This window comes from Euprymna scolopes, chromosome 45 (assembly GCF_053919585.1).
Source record: "Euprymna scolopes isolate OS-2025 chromosome 45, ASM5391958v1, whole genome shotgun sequence".
Lineage (NCBI taxonomy): Eukaryota > Metazoa > Mollusca > Cephalopoda > Sepiida > Sepiolidae > Euprymna > Euprymna scolopes.
The window spans coordinates 47,387,402-47,398,886 of record NC_136526.1 but is presented as its reverse complement, the minus strand read 5'-3'; the positions used below and the strand labels follow the sequence as shown (position 1 = coordinate 47,398,886).

At 33.1% G+C, this 11,485-nt stretch overlaps 1 long non-coding RNA gene across 1 annotated transcript in view; it reads right to left on the bottom strand.

Moving 5' to 3' along the window:
• The window catches only part of LOC145269545 (uncharacterized), a 14,209-nt gene extending 4,905 nt beyond the window's left edge, over positions 1 to 9,304 (bottom strand). The window contains exon 1 of the long non-coding RNA XR_013865079.1: positions 8,920 to 9,304. This is a non-coding gene — a long non-coding RNA (uncharacterized LOC145269545). The remainder of the gene's footprint in view (positions 1 to 8,919) is intronic.
• Between the last annotated feature and the right edge of the window lie 2,181 nt (positions 9,305 to 11,485).

Genomic DNA, 11,485 nt, shown 5'->3' with positions numbered 1-11,485 from the left:
TTATGATGCAAGTTTTATACAGTAAAAAGTTTGTTTGGAATTCCGTCTTATTAAAAGGAAAAATAAAATTTTCCAGCATGTATCGAATACTTATTATCCCCACTGTATATTCAAACAATGAGATGAGTTAAAACATATTAATTTTATGGTTTACAGTCCTATAAAATAGTGTTGAAATGAAATATTTTTATATAAGACAATCCAAATAAAATAACTGAATATACAAGAAAGAGCAAAGTAAGAATTGTATGATTTATAGTTAAATTATGTGATGCAATGTATAAAAATTTAATTTAAATTGAATCAAAAAATTACCTTGGATTTATTTTATGTAATGTACATTTTGTTGCACTTTAAAAACATTATCTTTCATCTAACAATTAATGATATAGATATAAAATTTTCAATGTATTTTTTTTAAGTGCAACATAACGTAAAATAAATCCAAGGTAATTTTTTGATTCAATTTAAATTAAATTTTTATACCTTACTTTGTAAAATTTATAAAAGTGCACTTTGAAGATAAATAAATTTCAAATTGAATCTTGTACCTTTATTTTTAAAGCCTATAGTAAAAACATTTTGTTTAACAGTTTTCATGCCTTGTATGAAATGCTTTTCTAACGTGAAGAATTTTTAGACAAAAACAGTTATTATTTGAAACAAAAAATACGAGAAATTTCAAGTCATTTCCTTAATCCATGAAGGGTCAATGCATGGCTAATATCTTTAGCAATGAAATGTCTTTAGCAAAATAATCATTATGAATGACTATAAATCTTGCTATTTAGTTCTTATATTAAAAATTAGAGTAAAAAAATACTTTTTTGAAAAGAACATAGATAAGGACATTAACTGTTTAAGGTGATCGAACATGGGAATTGGAGAAATCAGGAAAAGGATATGCATTCTGAGATGCACAATTTTATTTTACTTCACAGAATAGAACTATATATATATATATATATATATATATATATATATATATATATATATGCATATGTATATATATATATTTATATATTAATTATAGGGTGACCCCAAAAACGGGCCCCAACTCTAATTAGGCCCCATTTCTTAGTGTTTTGTCCGAATGAAATGAAACTTTGGTTACTAGGGTCTTTGGCCTTTTCTTGGCCTTCGGGACAAGATCAAAGTGTAGTATCTGTTCTTCAGATGCTGCACTTCTATTTCTTGTTCTCTTTCGGTGGAGGAGAAATCCTTCACTACTGAGACAATTTTTATTTTTGTACCTTTTCTCCACGTTAAAAAACGACCCTGGTGTCTAACTCTGTCCCGCGGGGAGGCATAGTAAATAGGTACAGCATATGTTCTAGATGGCCTCCATTTAGCTTTTTTTTGGGGGGGGTCACCCTGTATTAATTAATAATTACTACGTGCATGAAAGTAAGTCACTTTTGACTTAATTTTATGCATGTAGTAATTATTAATTAATATTTAAATAAAATACAAAAAAAAGTAAATTCGTCCTAAAATGTGGGTGAAGAAAATTGTAAACAAGGGTAAATAAGCCCTTTCTTATAATAAAAATGCTCAGGGAGCGAAATGAAAAGAAAGAAATTAATCGCTAATAAAAAAATAAATATAAATTCAAATATATATATATATATATATATATATATATATTTGAAAATTCTTTTGGGGGTACAAAATTTATTTATAACTAAATGTAGACCAATTAACATGATGATAAAAAAAAAAGAAAAAAAAATACCTAACCAGGTTTCATTCCTCGCTCACCAGAGCTAAGTCGAGGAAAATTGCAATTGAAAATAAAAATTGTTATGAATATGGCGGGGAGGGTGGAAAAAAAAGAAAAAATTAATAAAAAAAAGTAAACACAGAAAAAAAATCACATAAAAATCAAATTAAGTCCTAAAAGTTTTTTGTTTTTTTTTTTTTACTTGTAAAGAGAAGGTCTCAAAGACGTAATAAAAATGTTTTTTAGAATTTATAGCTGAAAGGGCAAGTGTGACTTGCTGAGGATGGTAAACATGTCAGCACTGAAATTCATGGCATGCACATATGGTTATTTATGAGGTTCTTGCAGATTGCAGAGCCATATGTATTACTCAGAACATCTGAAAGTGAGAAATTTGCATAATGAATCTTTAATGGTACCTGTTGTTTTAAGCAAAAATCCAATCCTTGCAATGTCTGCCTAACATAGTGTGCACTTCAGCTACATTTGAATAAATAATTATGACTTAATTTGATTTCTATGTGATTTTTTCTGCTGTTTATTTTTTTAATATCAATTTTCTTCTCTCCCCACCATATTCATCGCAAATTGTTTTTTTTTATCGCAATTTTCTTCGATTTAGCTCTGTTGAGTGAAGAACAAAACCTGGTTTAGGCAGACTTTATTATCTTTTTAATTTACACATATATATATTTTGGATTTATGTTTATCAATGTGTGTGTGTGTGTGTGTGTGTGTGTGTGTGTGTGTACATGTTTATGTACACACGCACACATATATATGTACAAGGTCACTAGTTGAAATCACCCTAAACTCTACAGCCAAAATGGAAGAGCCATTGCTCAAAACAACGAGATGTTATAAAAAGGCTGACTGGGAAGCCATCAGGGATCTCATCAGAGACGCCCCATGGCGAAATATCTTTTCACTTCCTGCTGAACAGTGCACAAATGAGACCACTGAATGGTTCAAAACAGCAATTGAAGCACATGTTCCCATGCAGAAATTTTATAGCAAGCCCCACTCTGCCCAATGGCTTACTTCCACATGTGCAGCTGCCATCGTGCAAAGGCAACACATGTACTGCAGATTAAACTGACATGAATCCAGTTCAAACAGACAGAAGTTATATAGAAGCCAGAAGTAACTGTAAGAAAGAAATAGCGACAGCTAAAAAAGAATTTACTGAAACCACCAAAAAATGCATCGAAGCACAGAAATTAGGAACCTGTGATTTCTGGAAAATCTACAACAGTGTAATAAATAATGGGTAATCAACAATTCCCCCACTATCCAACAATCATGAAGTTGTTTGCTCAGCAACCAACAAGGCTAACATGCTTGCCAGTTGGTTTGCCTTTCCCAGATTTTCCTTTGCGGACAGACGCCACACTAGACGATCTGAAAATCACCCCTTCTGAGGTGCATGCTATCATGACACTTCAAAAGCATGTGCACCTGATCTCATCCCGGCTGTGCTCTTAAAAAAGTGCTCTGCCGAAGTAGCTCCAATCCTCTCCAAACTTTACAACAAATGCCTTAATGAATCTTGCTTTCCTGCCTGCTGGAAAACTGCCTCTGTGGTACCAGTTTTCAAGAATTCTGGCAAAAGAACTGACCCAGTAAATTACCGCCCCATTAGCCTCCTCCCACTTTTTGCAGAAATATTTGAGTCCATAATTAACCAAGCTCTAGTCCATCACCTTACAGATGCTAAACTTCTGACTGACCAATAATATGGATTTAGACAAGCCCATTCCACAGCAGACATTCTAACTGTAATCTCCGAGCATATATACCATTCACTTGACAAAGCAGGGGAGGGTAGAGCGGTAGCTCCAGATATATCTAAGGCTTTTGACAGGGTATGGCATGAAGGTCTTCTCAGAAAAATCAGATCATATGGTATCACTGGAAGAATACTTAACATAATTAAATCCTTCTTAGATAAGAGAAAAATCCAGGTCGTCCTCGATGGTCGTACATCTAAACAATATGATATAAATGCAGGAGTGTCTCAGATGTCTATCCTTGGACCTCTATTATTCCTAATATTCATAAATAACCTCCCTTACAAAATTGTCAGTGAGATGGGTATATATGCACATTACACCATGCTCTATAACAGACATGACAGGAAAACAAATGAACACATATCTAAAGAAATGGCAGAAACACTAGAGGATGACACACATACATACATTTATTGTTTTATTCATATAGATTATCTGGATTCTAAATAATTTCTTATTTGCTGATCAATCATTTTCTCAACCAGTTTCAGAACCTGGCAGCTATTTACAATTGTACTAAGTTCCAAATGGTTTTTTTTTCTTCCTTTGAAGATTGTAACATTGGGTATGAAGCAGCCAAACCAGCTGCCAACATAGCCCTGCTTTTTATTGAAACCAACCGAGAGCTCTTTTTAGTATTCTCGTTGTTTCCTTAAGTGCAATTGTCTTGATCTCTTTTGCACTTGGTTCACCAGGAATATTAGTTAGGTAGGACTTCAGGTTCTTCTTCATAAGCCATGGGGCACCTATAATAACTGGTATGATTGATATCTCCCTAAGATTCCAGTTTCTTTTCATATCATACATGACACCTTGATATTTGTTCTTTCAGCTCTGTTCAGACCTCCATCATTAAGGACACTCACTTCAACCAAGGTTGCCACTCTCTCTGACTTATTCTATGTAACTATGTCAGGTTTCACAGCAGCATTTTTAAGGGAGGTGGCTGTAGGGATAACATGGTCGTAATGTATGGTATACAAGTCATTTCCAACTGTTCTTTCAGGTTAATGTTCCCAGGACTTGCTGCTACACTGGATGTTTAATTTTTTACAGATGGTCCAGTGGAGGTATTTACATACTCCATCATATCTCGGTGTGTAGTAGTCATCCCCCAAAAGAACCTTGCAACTTGATACCAGATGGCTCACACTTTCAAATTCTGTGTGGCAGAATCTACATTTGAATTTGTTTAATGATCTGATTTGTAAGGTTTTGATTTCAATGCTTATTTCACTTGTTGTCTTTTACATTTCTACAACAATGCATGAAAGTCCCGCTGATTTAGCATTCTTCATCGGATAGCTCGGTTTACCATTTCTTTTGTAATTTTTCTAATTCTTGGATTGTGTAAAATAAAGTCTGGGGGATACCTTGCTGAGACATGAAACAAAACTGCAATTTATCTATCGTTATTTGATTTCTATATATCTTATTTGAAACAAACTTCAAGATGGTGATTTCGCAAAGGATGGCAGTGCAAAATGGTACTCATTCAAGGAGATTGTTTCTGAAACTGCTAAGGAGCTTCTCTGGACAAAGAGAAGTCATGAAGACTAGTTCTATCAGAATGATGAACAACGTGAAGAAACTCTCAAGTCAAAGAATAAGGCTTATATTGAACTAGCTTGGGTGAGCGGCATTGCTTGGGTGTTTGGAGGTAGGTCTTGGGCAAAAAAAAAAAAGTGGTGGTAAGCAGGCAGGCTCAAACCCTATTGTGAAGGAGGAAAATGTGAAAAAAAAAGGACGTCTTTGCTGTTGCGTCCATTGCCAAACCGGAAGTGGTGAAGGTTTAAATTAAGGCTAGTCAACCGAAAAGAAGGGGATGACTTTCGAAAATATCGGTGAAAAAAAAAGCGACCCCTCTTTGTAGAAAGGTGCCCAGTTGAGGGTGAAGGAATTTATGTTTTTAGCTAATTTTTTTTATATTGCCGGCCAAAGGGTCGAGCTTCAAAATGATACCAATCTCGTGAAAATCTGTTGCCTCTGTCAAAAATATTAGGCAGACAAACAAACATACATAAATACATACACTTAAACAGACAGGTGAGATTTATATTGTAGATGGCAGAACGATTGCCCTTCTGTATCGAAGTGCAAAGCTTTCAAAACTTTGCAGTCCAAAGTGCCATCCGATCTACATAAAATGCAAGACAACTGGTGAAAGAAAAAAAAAAGCATCTAAAGTTCAACACTATGCTAAAACACAACGCAAAGAAATTTTTCGATTCAAAACAAAACTAATTTATTTTCATGTCATATTGTAAACTGAATAAAAAAATCTAAAATATTTCTAAAAAACGTTTATAATTGTCTATTCAAATTTTTTATTAAATCACTAACCCGATCGTAACATATGCTTAAATATATTTTAATTCATGCAGATGTTGTATTTATTATTATAGAGGTTATTTTCTATTATTATATTGTACCCTATATATAACAGTGGCTGACCAGCATGACCCTGTCATAAAATATGCTATACCATGATATTTTATTTTATGTAGATTTTATATTTATTATTATAGAACCAATTCTCTATTGATTATTATATTGTACCCAATATATAGTGATTTCAAAAGTTAAAAAAAGGATTTGGATATTATCAGCTAGAATCGAAACTAAAACATATAGCCCTTTGCCATTAGCTGTTGGTCCTGGATATGACCTCTTTTTTTTTTTTTTTTTTTTTTTTTTTTTACACAGTGGTCACCACTTATCAAGGCCCGGATAAGGGTTATTGCAAGTACAGTACGTTAGTGTGGAGATTTGATGAAGTATTTACTTAAGGGGGCGGTTCATTAGGAATTTGTTAACGTTGGACTTGAAGACATCCAAGTTGTAGTCTGGTGGGAAGCAGGAAGACGGAACAGAGTTCCACAGGCGTGCAGTTCTTAAACTATATCTGATGGTGAGGTCGCAGCTTGAGGGTTTTGGGGAGTGTGGAGTCATCCCTTAATTGTCATTCCTCCCAGGGCCACTGTGACTTGGAATAGTAGTACCAGTTAACTATGGGTTAAATAGAAACTGACTTAAAAAAACAAAAAACAAAACAAAACGAATATGTTCTATTAAAAACTTGTTCTTCCAAATCATTTGATTCAGCATCAAATAACCTGAAAAGGGTTGATATGCTGTAAAACAAAAACAACCAACCAACCATCTGAGCTACGTCAAAATAAAACATAACGTTGTTAAAGAAGTAAATGCATATTTGCACATGCGTAGAAGATACACATCTAGTTGAATTAGGTATTCCAAGTTCCATTTTTTTATTTTGACCTCTTAGCAGCTATTTTTACCAGTTAAAAACAAATCGCATTTGTTCCATAGGTCCAAATGCCTTATATATCAATTTTTAAATCTGTAGACTAAAAATTGATAAAGCAGTTTGATAGAGGCTGTTCCACACAGAGACAGAAAAGATTACTTCATCGTATACATATAAATACCTTTTTTTGAGAGACAAGGCTGAATGACACAAGTAAGGAAGAATTTTTAATCCGGAGAAAAAAAAAAACTAGATGCAATATCCAGAACATTTTTGTTTTTGTTCTTTTGTTTAAATTAGGTGGTGTTTAATCAACACTGCTGAAGAACCATGATTAAATATACTTTAATTTCAATTTTTACAGTATCTTTTGTTTATAAAATGATTAAGTGAAAGTACAGAACAATTAATGAACCCCTCACTCATGTTAAGAATGGTGTTTTAAATAATGTTACAATTTCAGCAGTCTGTAAACTACAGAAGTACGTTGAATTTAAATGCACATAACCTACTAGACACTATCCTTAACTGTTTAAGGTCTCTCTGTACAGAGGTTTGTCAAGACAACCTGGCATGAGGACACTTTTCCCTACAAATAAACTGACTAAATATTCAAAATCACATAGTATTTGCTGCCCCAATAAGAACTCCTCGGTACGGCTACTCAACGCTAGCTTTTTTGCACCTTCTTCAAGTGACATTATCTCAAGTAATAGCATGAAGCTGAATACTCTACTAGACCAGATGAATTCTTGTCCTGGAATCCAATAAGACCAAAAGACCATAAGAAAAGTACATTATAACTAGAGCTGTGACAACAGCATATTCTTTTCATTGTTTTGACTCTCGAGTATATATCCGACACAGTTAGGCACAGTGAATCAATCAAGGACCACATCACTATATAAAAGCATATAGGATATCAATGGATACACACTCGAGAGTCAAAACAATGAAAAGAATATGCTGTTGTCCTAGCCCTAGTCATGACTAGGGCTAGGACAACAGAATATTCTTTTCATTGTTTGGAATTTTGAGTATATATCCGACACAGTTAGGCACAGTTAATCAACTGAGAACTACATCACTCTATATAAAAGCATATAGGATATCATCGGATACACACTCGAGAGTTGAAATGATGAAAAGAATATGCCGTTGTCCTAGCCCTAATCATGACTAGGACTGTGACAACAGAATATTCTTTTCGTTGTTTTGACTCTCGGGTATATATCCGACACAGTTAGGCACAGTTAATCGAGAACCACATCACTATATAAAAGCATATAGGATATCAATGGATACGCACTCGAGAGTTGAAACGATGAAAAGAATATACTGTTGTCCCAGACCTATTTAGAACCTATTTAAATGGTTAACAGTTGAGCGGAAAATTGTTCTCAACTTCTTTAATAACTCGACTGTTTTATAGGTAAAGGGGAATATTTGAATATCTATATATCTCATACAGAAACCAGAAATAGAGATCAAAACCTGCCTTGTAATGGCAACGATTTTAATCGTTAAGAATAATAATAATAAAAAAGATTTTCTATATAAAAATAACGGTACTTATGCACTCATGCTGTGCTGAAATAATGGCATTTGTTAGAAAGTCATTCTTAACATGGGGGAGGGGAGGGTGCTTTGTAAGTAATCTGTACTTTTACTGAACAATTTAATAAAAAAAAAATAGATATTGTAAAACTTGAATTAAACTTGAGAATAGTATTGGTCAATTTTTACAACGTGACCCAGCGTATTATAAATACCTCAACTCTCTCCATGTTAAGAACGGCTTTCGGAATAAACACACCCAATTTCAAAGGCTGCTCTTAACATGAGGAGGTTAGGAGGGTGTTTATTCCGAAAGCTGGTCTTAACATGGGGTGTTTATACTACGCTTGGGCAGGTCGTAAAACTTGAGAATAGTATTTAAAAAATAGCACAGTAACGGAAGTGCATAAGCATCATAATACCCACTTGATCAATTGACGTGAATTTTGGAATGTGACATTTTCGTTTTGTGACGGGTACATACGTCGTAAACATTTTACTGTAGGTCGAATTGTGGACTTGCATCATTTGAATCATAAAGATACACACGTAACATTTGAAAGGCATATTCTTACCTTGTTGACACGCAGGGTAAAGCTAAGAAAATGTATTGATCATATCACGGGACGAATCTACCGAAAATGAGTAAAGTCTTTGTTTTCAACCGATGTTTGCAGCATTTGTCGACGCCACCATCGACGTCAATATGATAGTTTTATCACCATTTTCACTAGAAAATTATTCCATATTTTATCCTTCTCAACTCTTAACATAAACTATGCGATCCTTTATTTTCTCTTTTAAACATTATAAACTCAGGATCTATTTTGAATAGGCGAATTCTTTCTTAGGAGTGACTTATTCGTAAGTTGCTACAAATTCGTAAACGTGAAAAACGAAATGGCAGTAATCCGTAATTATAAAAATAATTTTAAATGAAAAATTAAAACAGTAAAAAGTTAGTACGTTCTTTATTATTATTATTATTATTATTATTATTATTATTGTTAATGTTTTTATTATTATTATTATTATTATCATTATTATTATTATCATTTTTATTATTATTGTTATTATTTTTATTATCATTATTATTTTATTATTATCATTATTATTTTTATTAGTATTATCATCATCATTATTATTTATTTATTTGGTACGTGTACAGTTTAATCAAGACATTAAAAATGAAAATATCGAGAAAAAAGGGTTATATTGTACGTATCCGATTTGAACTGAAGATCTCCCTCCCCCCAAATTTATTTAATTTGATCGAGTATTATTCATTTATTTTTTTTTTTTACAGCGGAAAAACACGTTATTATGAGAGCGCGTTGAACTCAGCCATTATGGAATTTATTAAACACGCCACGGGGAGATAACTCCAGTTAAAGCGCCAACACTCCCTCCCCATCTTTAATACTAGCTTTTCTTCCTAAAAATCGAAATTTTTGCTCGGTATCATAACAAATTGTTTTTTCGCTGTAAAAAAAAAATAAATACATGAATAAAATAAAATAAATAAATAAAAAATTTAAAAAACTACTTGATGAAATTAAGTGAAAGTTTTTTTTCAGAGAACTTCGTTCCATAACAGATCCGTGCAATATAATCTTTTTCGATATTTTCATTTTTTAATGTCTTGATTAAACGTACAAGTACCATTTATTTATTTATTTTTTTAGGTAAGATTTTCAAGTTAAATTTTGTTTTTACTGTTATTAAATATTTAAGTGAAAGTACAGAAAAATTACAAAACTCCAGGCCCACCTCATGTTAAGAATGGATTTCTAAATAATAACGTTGTTATTTCAGCACTGTCTATATTTTTTTCACAACTACCAAAATAGAGTTTAAACTGAAAAAATTATACCACTCTACACCAACTCGAGATTTCCTATAATGATTAAAATATCCCCCCCCCCATATTTAATACAGTAAATTCGAACGAAGACTCATCATGATTTTAAAGCATTCAAAAAAGAATAAATTTTAGATAATTCCTGACCATTTGGGATAATGAACTCACCCAACATAAGCATCACCCCTCTCATATTTTTTTTTACACACTCCCAACAAAAAGAACAACAAGAAGAAATATTATAAGGAGAGAAAAAAAATATATCTATAATAAACTTATCCGTTCATTCCATTCAGGGTTCTATGGATAAGAACCTATCCGAATTAATCTAAAAAAAAAAAAAAAAAAAAAAAAAAAAAAAATTCCAAAACATTTTGTTGGTTATCTTAGATAGAGCATTTCACCAACTCCCCAAATAGCTAGGTGTGTAGGTAACAGTATTACTCCCAGGAATTTTCAGTCAAACAGGATGCTCCAACCGGACCCAATGACAAGCCCAAATAAAAAACAAACACACAAAAAAAAGTTTGTTTTGCTTTATCTGGCCATTGTGATCTATTTGCGTTTAAATAATATGAAAAAAGAAGTTTAAACCAATTTAATTGGCCATAAAACACAAGATTGTATCGAAAAAAAAAAAAGTGTCCGAACTTAACATGGAAGAAATAAATAGATCAGTGGCGGAGATACGACCTCCAAAATCCCTGTGTATGGAAAATAATCTGTCAGCGAACTGGAAGCTGTTTAAATTAAGATGGAATAACTATGCTATGATCACGTATCTAGCGAAACAGCCAGTACCTTAGCAAACGGTGATGTTGCTGCAGACACTTGGAGATGAAGCGTTAAAAGTATATTATGGGTTTCAATTTTGGACTCCGGAAGAAGAGAGAACACCCAATGAAATTCTCCAAGCGTTCGATAAGTATGCCATTGGAGAAATTAATGAGACATACGAACGATATATCTTCCACACAAGAAAACAAGGAGAAGGTGAAACAGTGGAAGCATTTATCACGGCACTCCGTATGTTGATAAAGACATGCAATTTCTGTGAGAATTGCGTTTCTTCCATACTACAAGATCAGATAATTCTTGGAGTACACAACCCCCATACCCAAGCGGAACTGTTTAAAATGAGACAGTTGGACTTACAGAGATGCATAGACATATGCAAACTATCGGAAAATGCAACGCTACAGTCTAGAATTCTGAGACCCGAGGCAGTTAACAGTGGACTTTTAACCTAAGGGAAGACCAACAACCACAGAAAGTAACAG